We start from the raw sequence: 12,115 nt of genomic DNA, 5'->3' as shown, positions 1-12,115 counted from the left end.
TCAGTTATGATTTTACTTTAGACCATAGAGAACATATGTTTCATAGTCAGTTTTTAATGATGCCTCAATTCTCCTCTGCCAGTTGCAACAGCAGTGGATCCAGGTGTCCAAAAAGAATCGCACGGTGATGGTTCAGGTGGATTTGATGTCTCGGAAGAAGAGCATGACATTGGCGAGGTCCAAGCCGAGCACTGGCGCGCCGTAAAGATTGAGAAGGATGCCTACCCAGGTCATGAGGAGCACCGAGGCATCGGAAAAGTTGAGAAGGAGCAGCAGACTACTAGCATGGGTGAGGAACCATGGAAATCAAAGAAAAACAAGACGAAAGAGAAAGAGTGACGGCGAGGCTATTGGCATGGGTCATAAGCCACCAAAGACCAAGAAAAGAAAACAAGACAGACAAAGGAGTGGTGAGCTTCAGGAGGGGTACCAAGGAACTAAAAAAGTCATCATGGAGTTGCCAGGGTCGACGGAAAAGACAAAGGTAAAATTGTGTTTATTCATGTAGATTGTTCCTAAACATAGATTGTGTTACTACTGCTGCTCATAGATATATTTACTAATTTTATCACTACTTATTTGTCTTTCCTTTCTTGTTTCCTAGGGAGGTGTTTCAACTACACCATCAGTTGGACCTTTGCCCATTGAAAAGGATAAGCAGCCACAACTCTCCAAGGTGGTAAGATCACCCGTCCTTAACAACGTGGTAGCGTCATTTCTGGAAAGAAGGGACAAAAAGGCTAAGTCACCACACTTTACTCCATGTTGCACCTTACCATGTTCACCATCAGAATCACTAGAGATGTCCCCATCATGTCCATCATTGTTAGCTCTGTCACCCAAAGTAGCAAACCTTGGTTCACGCAGACCACGAAAATGAAAATCAAAAATTAGGAAAGAGGCAAAACCTATCTATGTTGATGGAATGCTTGCACAAGGTCGTTGCATTCATTGCAACGAACTCTTTCCTGCCTCAAAAAAGTCGAGAACAAATCACATCGGTAAACATTTGGTGATATGTGAAGATAAAGCTAAAATGGATGGTATGGTTGCCAAGATACGAACTGATAGTGCAATTGATCCAGAGTGGATGTTTGACCAAGGGCGTGCACGTAGAGCACTGGCAAAGTTGATGGTGCTACATGAATTGCCTTTCTCTTTTGTTGAGTATCATGGATTTAGGTCCTTTGTTAAGATGTTGAATCCATGGTTCAACGTGGTATGTAGAGAAACAACTAAACAAGATTGCATTGCTGCATATGATAGACACAAAAAAGAAATTCAAGCATTCTTTAGCAATCTAAGTTCTTGAGTATCATTAACGGGTGACATGTGGACGTCCAATCAGAAACTGGGTTATTTATGCATAACCGCCCACTTTATTGATGGATCATGGACTCTACAAAACAAAATAATCAGATTTTTCCTCTTGGAAACTCCATACAACGCCCATAACATGTTTGACATGGTGCAAAAGAGCTTGAGAGATTGGAACATTGAAGACAAAATCTTTTGCTTTACCCTAGACAATGCACCTGTTAATACCTCGATGGTTGGCCACTTGAGAAAAAATCTGGTAGATAGGAATCTTGTGCATCATAGTGGAAAATTATTTCATGTTAGATGTGCTGCACATGTACTGAATCTCGTGGTGCAAGATGGACTCGACGCAATGGCATCTGCTGTTGATAAAATCAGAGAATCAGTGCAGTATGTCAAGAGTTCGCAAGGTAGAATGGAGAAATTCAATGTGATGATTGCGCAGGTTGGACTTGCTTGTAAAAACCATCCTTCACTAGATGTGCCCACAAGATGGAATTCAACATATCTAATGCTTGAATCATCATTGTTGTTCAGAGCAGCGTTTGAAGCCTTGAAAGAAACTGGCAAAGATTATAAATTTGCTCCTTCATCTAGTGAATGGGAGATGCCCGAAGCTATTTGCCATCTTTTAGGCACTTTCTACTCAGCCACAAACAAAATCTAGGGTAGGACATATCCCACCTCTCACCTTTACTTCTATGAGGTCTGGAATGTGAAGCAAGTAATGGAGAAAGAAGTCTTAAATGAAAATCCTACCATTGTTGCCATGGTGAAAGAGATGGAGAAGAAATGGATTAAATATTTTGAGGAGTCATTCTTAACAAGTTGTCTGCCGGTGATATTTGATCCAAGGTACAAATATGAATATGTTGACTTCCGACTGACCGCAGCTTTTGGTGGTGGTGCCGAGAAATATCTTAGCATGGTGAAGAATGCGATGAAGATCCTATTTGTTGCATATGCATCTGAATTTGGAAACACCTCTGATGAAGGTGATGAGCTTGCATAGGAGGTTGTGGAGGACACTCTTGATGATTTGGATAAGCATTTGAGATTGAAAAGATCCCACAACTCGAATGAGCTACAACGATATCTTGAAGAAGATCTGTTTCCTCGTCGACAAAAGTTGGATATCTTAAAAGTGCTGGGAGATTCACTCCCCAAAGTATCCAGTGCTCGCAGCTATAGCACGGGACATATTGGCATTGCCCGCGTCTACCGTGCCTGCAGATGCTGCATTCAGCAATGCTGGAAGGATCATCAGTGATCAAGGAAGTAGTTTGATCCCGAGTACTGTCTAGGCGCTGATGTGCCTCGAGGATTGGCTTAGAGCTGCTGGTAATATGCTTTCAACTATTTTTCCCATACTCCATTTAATACTTTCCATGTTGAATGTTTCATTTTGAATGCCTTTAACATTGCAGATCGCCAAAAGGCCGAGCCAACACTTGGAGACCATGGTGGTGATCAAGGCAATGCTGGAACAACCTAGGTAATTCTGCTACTTGTACACTGCACTTTAGTACAATTATTCTTTGCTGTCTTGGGGTAATATTTTAACTCATTAGGACATGGATGATGACTGATCTTTCATTGTATTGACGTGAAGTACTAGTTGAGGTTGCAATACATTTGTTCTTTGGACTGGAAGCACAAATAAACAGTTTATTCATGTCTCTTGTACCTTATAATTCTCAGTTTTCTATCTATTTATAGATTTTTTTTTCTTTGGACCATGCTGGAACCACCTTAAGGTACATCAGATTCCATTTTGTTATTCTGGCATTAAAATAGTAGACGATTGATATTCCCAAGGTTTCACATACCTGTTACCAAGGCTCTAATATTTTCATTGCCAAACTACATTAAAAAAAGGATGCATTGCTAACTACAGTAGCTTAATTAGAAGGCTATCTCTCATCGTCGTATAAAATGTATTCTATTGTTTCACTGTTGTCTCCGTAGTCTGTACTGCCGACGTATTATGCATCCATCTTTCCATGTTTTAGGGACTAGCATATGTTTCCTAATTGGCTAATTGAGGTGACCATGTTCATCCCCTCAGGTTCTATGAGTTTCTAGGACCATGGGCAGAGGCTTCTTTTATTGGTGATTTGTGGGCTCTTTCATGGGTCCTGCTGTTGGATGCTTCCTCACATGATGTGAAGAAATATGGTGTCGCCCTGTTCAGAGCATATAGCCATATAGCCTTGTCAAGTTTGCCATTTGTGATGTATTATGTATTTACATATTTTACTTTAGTTAGATGTAATGTGTTTTCACAAATTTACAGTAATTTTTGTGTGATGTTAGTGTCAAGTTTATCATTGTTGTACAATCTGGTGGCATGCATCGTGAACCAAAGCTATATTCAGATGCTTTTCATTAGTATTGTAGCTTAAATAACTTGCAAGCAAGTCTGTCTATAGCCTGCAGTTGATGAACTGAAAATACGTATACTTTTCTTATGTAGGAACCCACTTATTCTCACTTAATCCTTCATACTTCTAGTGGGTTGTCCATTAGTGCCCGTCAACCAGCGGTGGGACTAGGTGGGGCTGTGGTGGGACGCCCACATGCAGTCCCACCTGCAGCCTGACCACGCAGTCACGGCCAAAAGCTTCCCGGTAAAGAAGGCAGTGAGCGGGCGGTTTTGGGAGCGAAAATCCCGAGGAAAAATGGCGGCGAGAGTGGAGTCTTCTTGACGACATGATACGGGGATACATTAGATAAGCCAATTTTCTAAAAAGAGGTAAATACATCACAGGTGCTTGAACTTGCCACGAATGTGCATTTTGGTGCTTGAACTTGTAAAATACATCGAACTGGTTCCGTAACTTGGCATAGACGTGCATATACGGTTCAAATCTTGTTTTTATACATCCATGATGCCAACAAGCACTCCAGGATTTAAGGGACAAGGCGTATGCCCTCGTTTTTTTTTTTTTTGCCAAAACCCCCTAGAATAAAAAATTTCTTAGAAATAGGCCCTCAAAGAGAAAATAAATTGGTCCGGGGTTTGAACCACACGCGCAGGTGTGCGTGCCTAGCCAATCTACCCGTTCAAATTTAGTGTCAGGAAAGGATTCATCCACTTTATAAACATAAAGCTGAACAATGTAAATTCAAAATATTATTCCAGCAATATAGTGCCATTGCTTTGAACCTGCAACCAGGGGCTATATAGCGGCCACACGTACCACTATAACCGACGACGTCGAATGGTAAAATAATAAATTTAGGTTTATAATATAACGAGCCTGTGTGACTAAAATGGACCACAGTGTGGATCAAGTTTCAACGGGTTTGTTCTTTTTCATTTCATTTAAAAAAATACGTTAATTATTATCACGTTACAAACAATATACATATATGTAAAACAAATTATGTTAAAAAGATCATATAATTTCATGAAATACATATGCAGAAATTTAATCAAAATACACAAATAAAATTATGAATTAGAATAAAACTTATAATTTGAAAAATGCTTTTATTTTAAAAAATCAATGTTCTAAATAGCAGGCTATGGCATATAGCGACGACCCTTAAAAACAGCTATAGCGAGGCTATAGCGGCAAATTATACATGAAATCATTTAGCGGCAACATGCTCAAACAGCTATAGCGAAACTATAGCGAGGCTATAGCCGGCTATTTAAAAGTATGAAAAATATTAAAGTAATTTTGAAATGTTCATATATTTAAATAAATTTGCATATAATTTTAAATTTTTGCATTTTTAGTAAACTATTTCTGTAGTATATCAATGTGTTCATGCTTTAACAAAAAAATGTGTTGTTTTAAAAAGTTTATATAGTATATAAGTTTGTGTGTTTTTTAGAAAAATTACAAGCCTAGTGTGCCATTAGACTGCGGATCCTCACATGAATAATACCTGAATCATATAAACATTTTACTCATTCATAAATATTTTCAATTTACTGAATATGTTTCAAAATAACACGTGAATTATTTTTAAAATGACATGAAGATTATTGCATTATTTTGAAATTATGTTTGTTATACAGTCATAAAGAGTACTTGTACTTTTGATACATGACAACTCATTGGTTGGAGTGGCATCCGTGCTTGGTCTACAAGCTTTGTTCTGATGTTCGGGTCACAGATCCGATGTTGTTTTTGCTGGATTATTTCTATTTATTTTGTTCGGCCAAGTCTTTATAAAGGTTATGAATCATTAAATATCAGCAAATGTGAAGTTGTCGAGTGGTTAGCGGCATGCACTTGACTGGTACGTCGTTGGTTCGATCCAGCACACCAGTTTTAATTTGTATCTTCTAGTTATACTTCCAGTTTTTATTTTATAATTTGTTAGTTTCGCCATAATGGCCTTATTGTAAGAAAATAATTCCCGAGGTTTCCCCACAAAAAATAGGCCACACACCCTCATCAATGACAGCGGGCCCCATGGCATGATGGCGCGCTCCTCAGCTTCGTGGACGTATACAAACGCCATTTGAACCGTATATGCACGTCCATGCCAAGTTATTGAACCAGTTCAATGTATTTTGCAAGTTCAGGCACTAAAGTGCACATCCATGGCAAGTTCAAGCACCACTGGTGTATTTACCTCTTCTAAAAACTAGGATACATGATATGTTTATATATTAGGGAAAAGTATATTTTTCGTCCCTCAATTCTTTCGAAAGTCTAGATTTGGTCCCTCAACTTCAAAACCGGCAAACCTCGGTCCCTCAACTCTTCAAACCGGATAACTTTAGTCCCTTATCTCAACTGACCCGGTATCGCTGCTGACTCGGTGTGGCATTGACCAGTCTTCGCTGAGGTGGCAAAATTCATCTCTCCTACTCATCCTATCTCTTCTTCCTCTCATCTCTCTAGTCGGCATTTGATGGAGCAACTCGCCTGCGAGCCTGCACTTCCGTCACTGGCACCACTTCGTTGTCTAGGCAACACCAGCTAAGAGCATGTTGCTGGAGGCCGGACGTGCACGCCTTGGCTGGTCGTCGACGACGGTTGCTCGCGGCTTGGCCTGTCGACACGTCAACGATGGCCGCAGAGAGCACGCTTCGTCCTCGTCGCTGATGCTCGATGGTCGCGCGCTAATTGTCGCCGAAGCGAGAGTCCTGCAGGCTGCTGCTGGTGCGGAGGAGTGTGGGTATGGTGGAGAGCACGTGGAAGACTGGACGTAGTGCATCTTGGGGAGGACGGAGGAGGGTACAAAAAAAGAAGCCGGCGAGAGACGGAGGTGAGGCGCACGAGGAAGCAGAGCTCGCCGTTCATGCGCACGCCGGACGGACGGGTGCAGCACGACAAGTGTGTGCGTGTTAGGGCACCGCTTGTTCATCTCCAGCATCGGGAGACGTATCCTCACCTTGCCCATCCTCTTGACGGTGTTGCCGGCGGCGGTGTTGGCCTTGCCGAGGTGGCAGTTGCGGAACATGGCCAGCGAGACCACCGTGCAGGGCTGTAGAGCTCCCACTTGGACTGCTCGTTCCGCCGTGGGCTACACGAGTCGACGACGGTGCACGTGCGCACCCACTTCTGCCCGTATTTGACCACGCAGTGCGCGTCGGTGGTGCTCCCCGGACACGGTCGGCATGGCGACGCGAAGGTCGCAGAACCGGCAATTCAGCTTGTGGCACCGCTGCCGGTCTGCCTCCACGTCCGAGCAGAGAAGGACCCCGCGAGCCACAGGTTCACAACGTCCTTGTTGCGGATGGCCGGGCCGTCCTTGGCGGGGCGAACGCAGCGTGTCATAGCCGGTGTCTAGCAGTGCGCGGCTGTATCCATGCAGTCACCTGGTGAGGTGAGGTGGCTGCAGTCCCGCCTCGGGCAGAGCTTCCCGGCGCCGGCGCCGTCGCAGGTCATCTCATCGGCTCAAGATGTAAGTCTCTAGCTTCAGCTTAGGCACAGTGGAGTTTGCTGGGTTGGTTAGCTGTACCGAAAAATCTGAACGATCCAATCACCTGTACGCTGATGTGTCAAGATGCGGTCAAAACCATGTCCATGTCACACAAAATCCATCCAAAGTGGTATGAGGGACTAAAGATATCCGGTTTGAAAAGTTGAGGAACTAGGTTTTGCTGGTTTTAAAATTAAGGGACTATTTCTACACTTCATCAAAAGAATTAAGGGACAAAAAATATACTTATATACTCCCTCCGTCCGAAAAAGCTTGTCTCTCAAATTGATGTATCTAGCACCAAGTTAGTGCTAGATGCCCCGCCAAAAAAAAAGTTAATGCTAGATACATCCATTTGAAAAACAAACTTGGGACAAACTTTTTCGGACGGGGAGAGTATGTTATAATATTAAAAAAATAAAGAAAAAATAAAGAGCTCCCATGGCAAAGCATGCCTCACTAAGATTACTCTTTTTCTCTTGCATTTGGTCCACTTCCATCAGTTGGCAGTGAGATTTTCCTAAGTTTGCTGACATCAATCAGTGCGTCAGCTCTCTCTTGCTCATCTTTCAACTGAATAAAGATAGGGAGAGTTATCTCATCGGGTCAAGATGTAAGTCTCTAGCTTCAGTTTAGGCACAGTGGAGTTTGCTGGGTTGATTAGTTGTACCGAAAAATCTGAACGATCCAATCACCTGTACGCTGATGTGTCAAGATTAGGTCAAAACCATGTCCATGTCACACAAAATCCATCCAAAGTGGGACTAAAGTTATCCGGTTTGAAAAGTTAAGGGACGAAAAATATACTTATATATATTATAATTATTAAAAATATAAAGAAAAAAATAAAGAGCTCCCATGGCAAAGCATGCCTCACTAAGATTACCCTTTTTTTCTTGCATTTGGTCCACATCCATCAGTTGGCAGTGAGATTTTCCTAAGTTTGCTGATATCAATCAGTGCATCAGCTCTCTCTTGCTCATCTTTCAACTGAATAAAAATATTGACAGTTATCTTTTGACATAAACTCATCCCATATTGGGAATCTTCAAAAGATGTGCCTTACTCTTGAGGGGATTTCACTCGAACGAAGGTTTCATGTATCCAAATCGTATCGCAGCAATGTCCCAGAGGTATCAAACCTTATTTACTTTTTAAAATTAAAAAAATCAAAGGATACATACGAGATACATGTCGGGCCGTATCAGCGCAACATCCGGCTGGATATATGCATGTGCAACGTAGACGGTGGGTGGCGGTGGAAAACGTGGAAAGTGTCATACCAACTTCCAAGTACTTTCATGCTCTCATTTAAAAAACGTTTCAACTTTCTTTTGGAAAAGATGGAATATATCTTTCTCTAAAATTTTCTTGTGCAAATTTGAAATGCACATTGAGAAAAAAAATTACAAATACAAACGTGAATAGCAGCAATTTTGTTTTTGTCTTTTTGTGACACTATTCGTGCTAGATTTATCATTTTTGTTTCTCAATGTGTATTTTTGAATTTGGATCTGATTTTTGTAGGGGATGTAGATACATACCTCATGAACATTCAAGAAAAAAATTAATCAGAAATTATGATTTTTTTTTCAGGGCTATGATTTCAGAATAAAAACATGTAGGAAAAAACACATGATTCATACGGTATGAAGTTCCCAGGGATGTTGTTCCATTGCAACTAATTGGAACATGATCAATAAACGGTTTTTCGGCTCCGGTGAACAAGGTATCCTCGAGTCTCCCGTCTAGGCGGTGTTGCCTGCGGCGGCGGCGGCAATGACGTATCTTCCCGCCGAACATTACGAATGGTGGGGCTATAGTTTGCAGGATTTGTTGGCACGACGGAGGTTGAGGCGGTTTCTCTTTGTAGTTTGGTCCTACGACCTAATCTCGAATCAGGCTTTCGCCCGGTTTTATATATAAAGCAACAACCAAACAGAGTACACGATCGAACAATACAAAAGGATGGGATGGCCCTCTTACAATGCTGATCCCAGGATAACCGGAACACGCAGCATGCGACTACGCTACCGAAATGGATTACAGCGGGAACTGAGTACACACCACACTGAGCCCTATAGCGCCTAAACTACATGACAACACCCTCGGGAGGGGGAACGACGCTATGCGCCATCGTTGTCAAGTCCACAACAGACATATGTTTTCAATCGGAACCCGGACACGAAGAGGAGCACATGACGATATCTTCAAGAAGATAACGACGCCCGCAAGCGTCGGTGCGGCCTCCGGAGCTAGCATGAGGCGTATAAGAAATAATGAAGGTTTGATTCATGGATATGTGGCTCTTCTGCAATGACAACTTCTTCTCGAGGGTGCTGCTCCTATAGGACTATGGATTTCATGACTTTTGTCTGCACTCAACGACGACTGGCTGGTTGACTTCTGCATTGGAGCGGATGGGCGGTGTTGTGCCATTGGCCTATTCAAGGGGATGAAGACAATGGTCTCCAAGGGCTTCAATGTAGCTTCTCTATTTTCTAGTGGTGTTTGCACTATTTGTTTGGTTAGCATATTACAATGTTTTTTCACAAATTATTATTATTATTTTAACTACAGTCAAATTGAATATGGCATACTAAAAAATAAGAAAAAGGTCAATGTAATATTATAATGGAAGCGACATTGGCGGAATTGTCGAGTTGTTAGAACTTTTCGAAGGAAGCGACATTCACTTGCATCTCCCCACATACTCTTGTTGACATGGTATAAATAGTACTAACTAGGTATTAAAATTATACTGAAAAAACGCGTTATATTTTGATACAGACGAGTAATTATCATCATCGATAAAGATCACACTTGATCTTATTTGTCAATTCTCTCTAATATTAATGACAACACACATAACTCTAAAGGCTTTAAAATCATGTTATCATCCTTTAGGTTTTGAGCACTGCATAAACTGTGCCTCTAGGTGTAGTCTGCACTCTGCAGTGCACCAGCTAACAGTAAATAATATAGGTCTACTTTCTTATCAGCACGCGGATGTAGCTCAGATGGTAGAGCACTCGCTTAGCATGCGAGAGGTATGGGGATTGATACCCCACTTCTCCATATAGTATTTTTTTGCAGATCTGAATATATACTGTGGAAAACACCATCTTGAATTTACATTTGCAAACTCCAGATCTCACTAAATGGGCAGACTCCTTTTAGACATAGAAGGAAAAACAAAAACATGTGCACAATCTTTGCTGCATACCAAAGCAAGTGTGATTATAATAATCACAGGCGAAAGAGCAAAATAACACCGTCATGATTTTGTTACCATCCTTTTTTTAGAAAAAGGAAGAGCAAAATGATACTCGGAGACACAGTTGCAACATTCCAGAAAACAGAAAACTTGTCTGTATGTTCTGCCCTACACCCAACCAAATTAATTCAGTCAATCAATCTCACCGATACAACATCCAGATTTCAGGAAACGAACAGCCCTTATCTACACAACAGGCTCCTGATTACAGCATCTATCAATGAATTCAGTTCCTGAAGTACTGACTAACATTCCCGAACAAATGATCAGTGTTGAACAATGTCAATCAAGGAGGCAGCACTTCTGCCCGAGTTCCTCTGGATCCTACTCGTCGGGATTACCACGCTCCTGCAGGTCGTTCGCCATGCGTTCCTTAGCACATTGACTTTATATCTTTTACCATCTCGGAATCATGTAAATGTAGACCGCTTTCATCGATTCCTGAAGGTGGATACGTCGGTTTCAGCTCTCAGCAGGTTAAACCATAACAAGCTAACAGTAGCGCCGAGCGCTAGCAGCTAATTGGTTAAACACAAACAAAAACGCAAGAGAAATGCAACAGCAGCCTTGCAGTATAATAACACGCCGGCCTCCCAGCAGACCGTAACATGCTTAATCAACATAGCGCCACAAAGGCAGCAAGCAGGACAGAAAGTACAAACCTCTTTTCTCCGACCGTTTTCGTAACTTATTACTACCAAAAAGAAACCTGGACACAAAAACCAACAGTGAAGCTCTTTTCTGTCAAATGGTGAAAGTAAATGAAAGAAGCACTTGCCAATATTTTAACAACAGTTAAGTAACAATCAGAACAAAGAGAAAAGACATCTCCACAAAAAGAGCGGGAGTGACTAGGTGTCAAAAGCAGCACAACCAAAGTGTGCACATGAAAGGTCGAAATATTAAGGTATATAGGGGAGCATCTGAACTAACCATTTCAACAACTAAAATGCCATAACTTCTCATGAAGGAATTAGCATTACAAACTGCAATCATGCCTTTTGTGATTTTTAACAGTGCAAACTGAAAATAAACAGGGGGGAACAGCAGAACGCTTCCATAGCATAGATACTCAATTGTTTAGAAGTTAGAACATCAACATGGTGCTCAAGACAGCAGAACAATCACGAATCGATGATAGTAGAAGTGCTACTTCAGACATACAAAGTGTTCAGTTCTATTAGTAGTACTAAAAGGCAAGGAAAAAACGCATGGCTCATATGGGATAGATACCCCAAGGGCACAGCAAACAACAAGTCCAAAGCATTAAGATGGAGCAAGGTATCTTTATAGCACTATGAGGAATGGAGACTCCTTGTTCACAGCATTTTCTTGAGTCTCAAACAATGGAAGTGAAATCATGCTCTCTTGGAGGCGATGGGTAGTAAGTGGCAGCAGGTGGTACTCATGCTCTTCGCTTTCCACATCTCTTAAAGACACACCGTCAATTTCACAATGCAACAAACGGCTAAGACGCTGCTGGATCAACAACTCACGCTCATTGATCAGGGTGGTCATAGAGATGAGCATGATGCCCAAATCAATCGGTGGTGATACCTCCATCACTAACAAGTTAATCTGATACTGAAAGCCCCAGGTCTCGGCATCATGAGGTGGTCTTCGGTA

Source organism: Triticum aestivum, chromosome 4A (genome assembly GCF_018294505.1).
Source record: "Triticum aestivum cultivar Chinese Spring chromosome 4A, IWGSC CS RefSeq v2.1, whole genome shotgun sequence".
In the NCBI taxonomy this organism is placed as follows: Eukaryota; Viridiplantae; Streptophyta; class Magnoliopsida; order Poales; family Poaceae; genus Triticum; species Triticum aestivum.
This window is presented reverse-complemented; position numbering follows the sequence as displayed.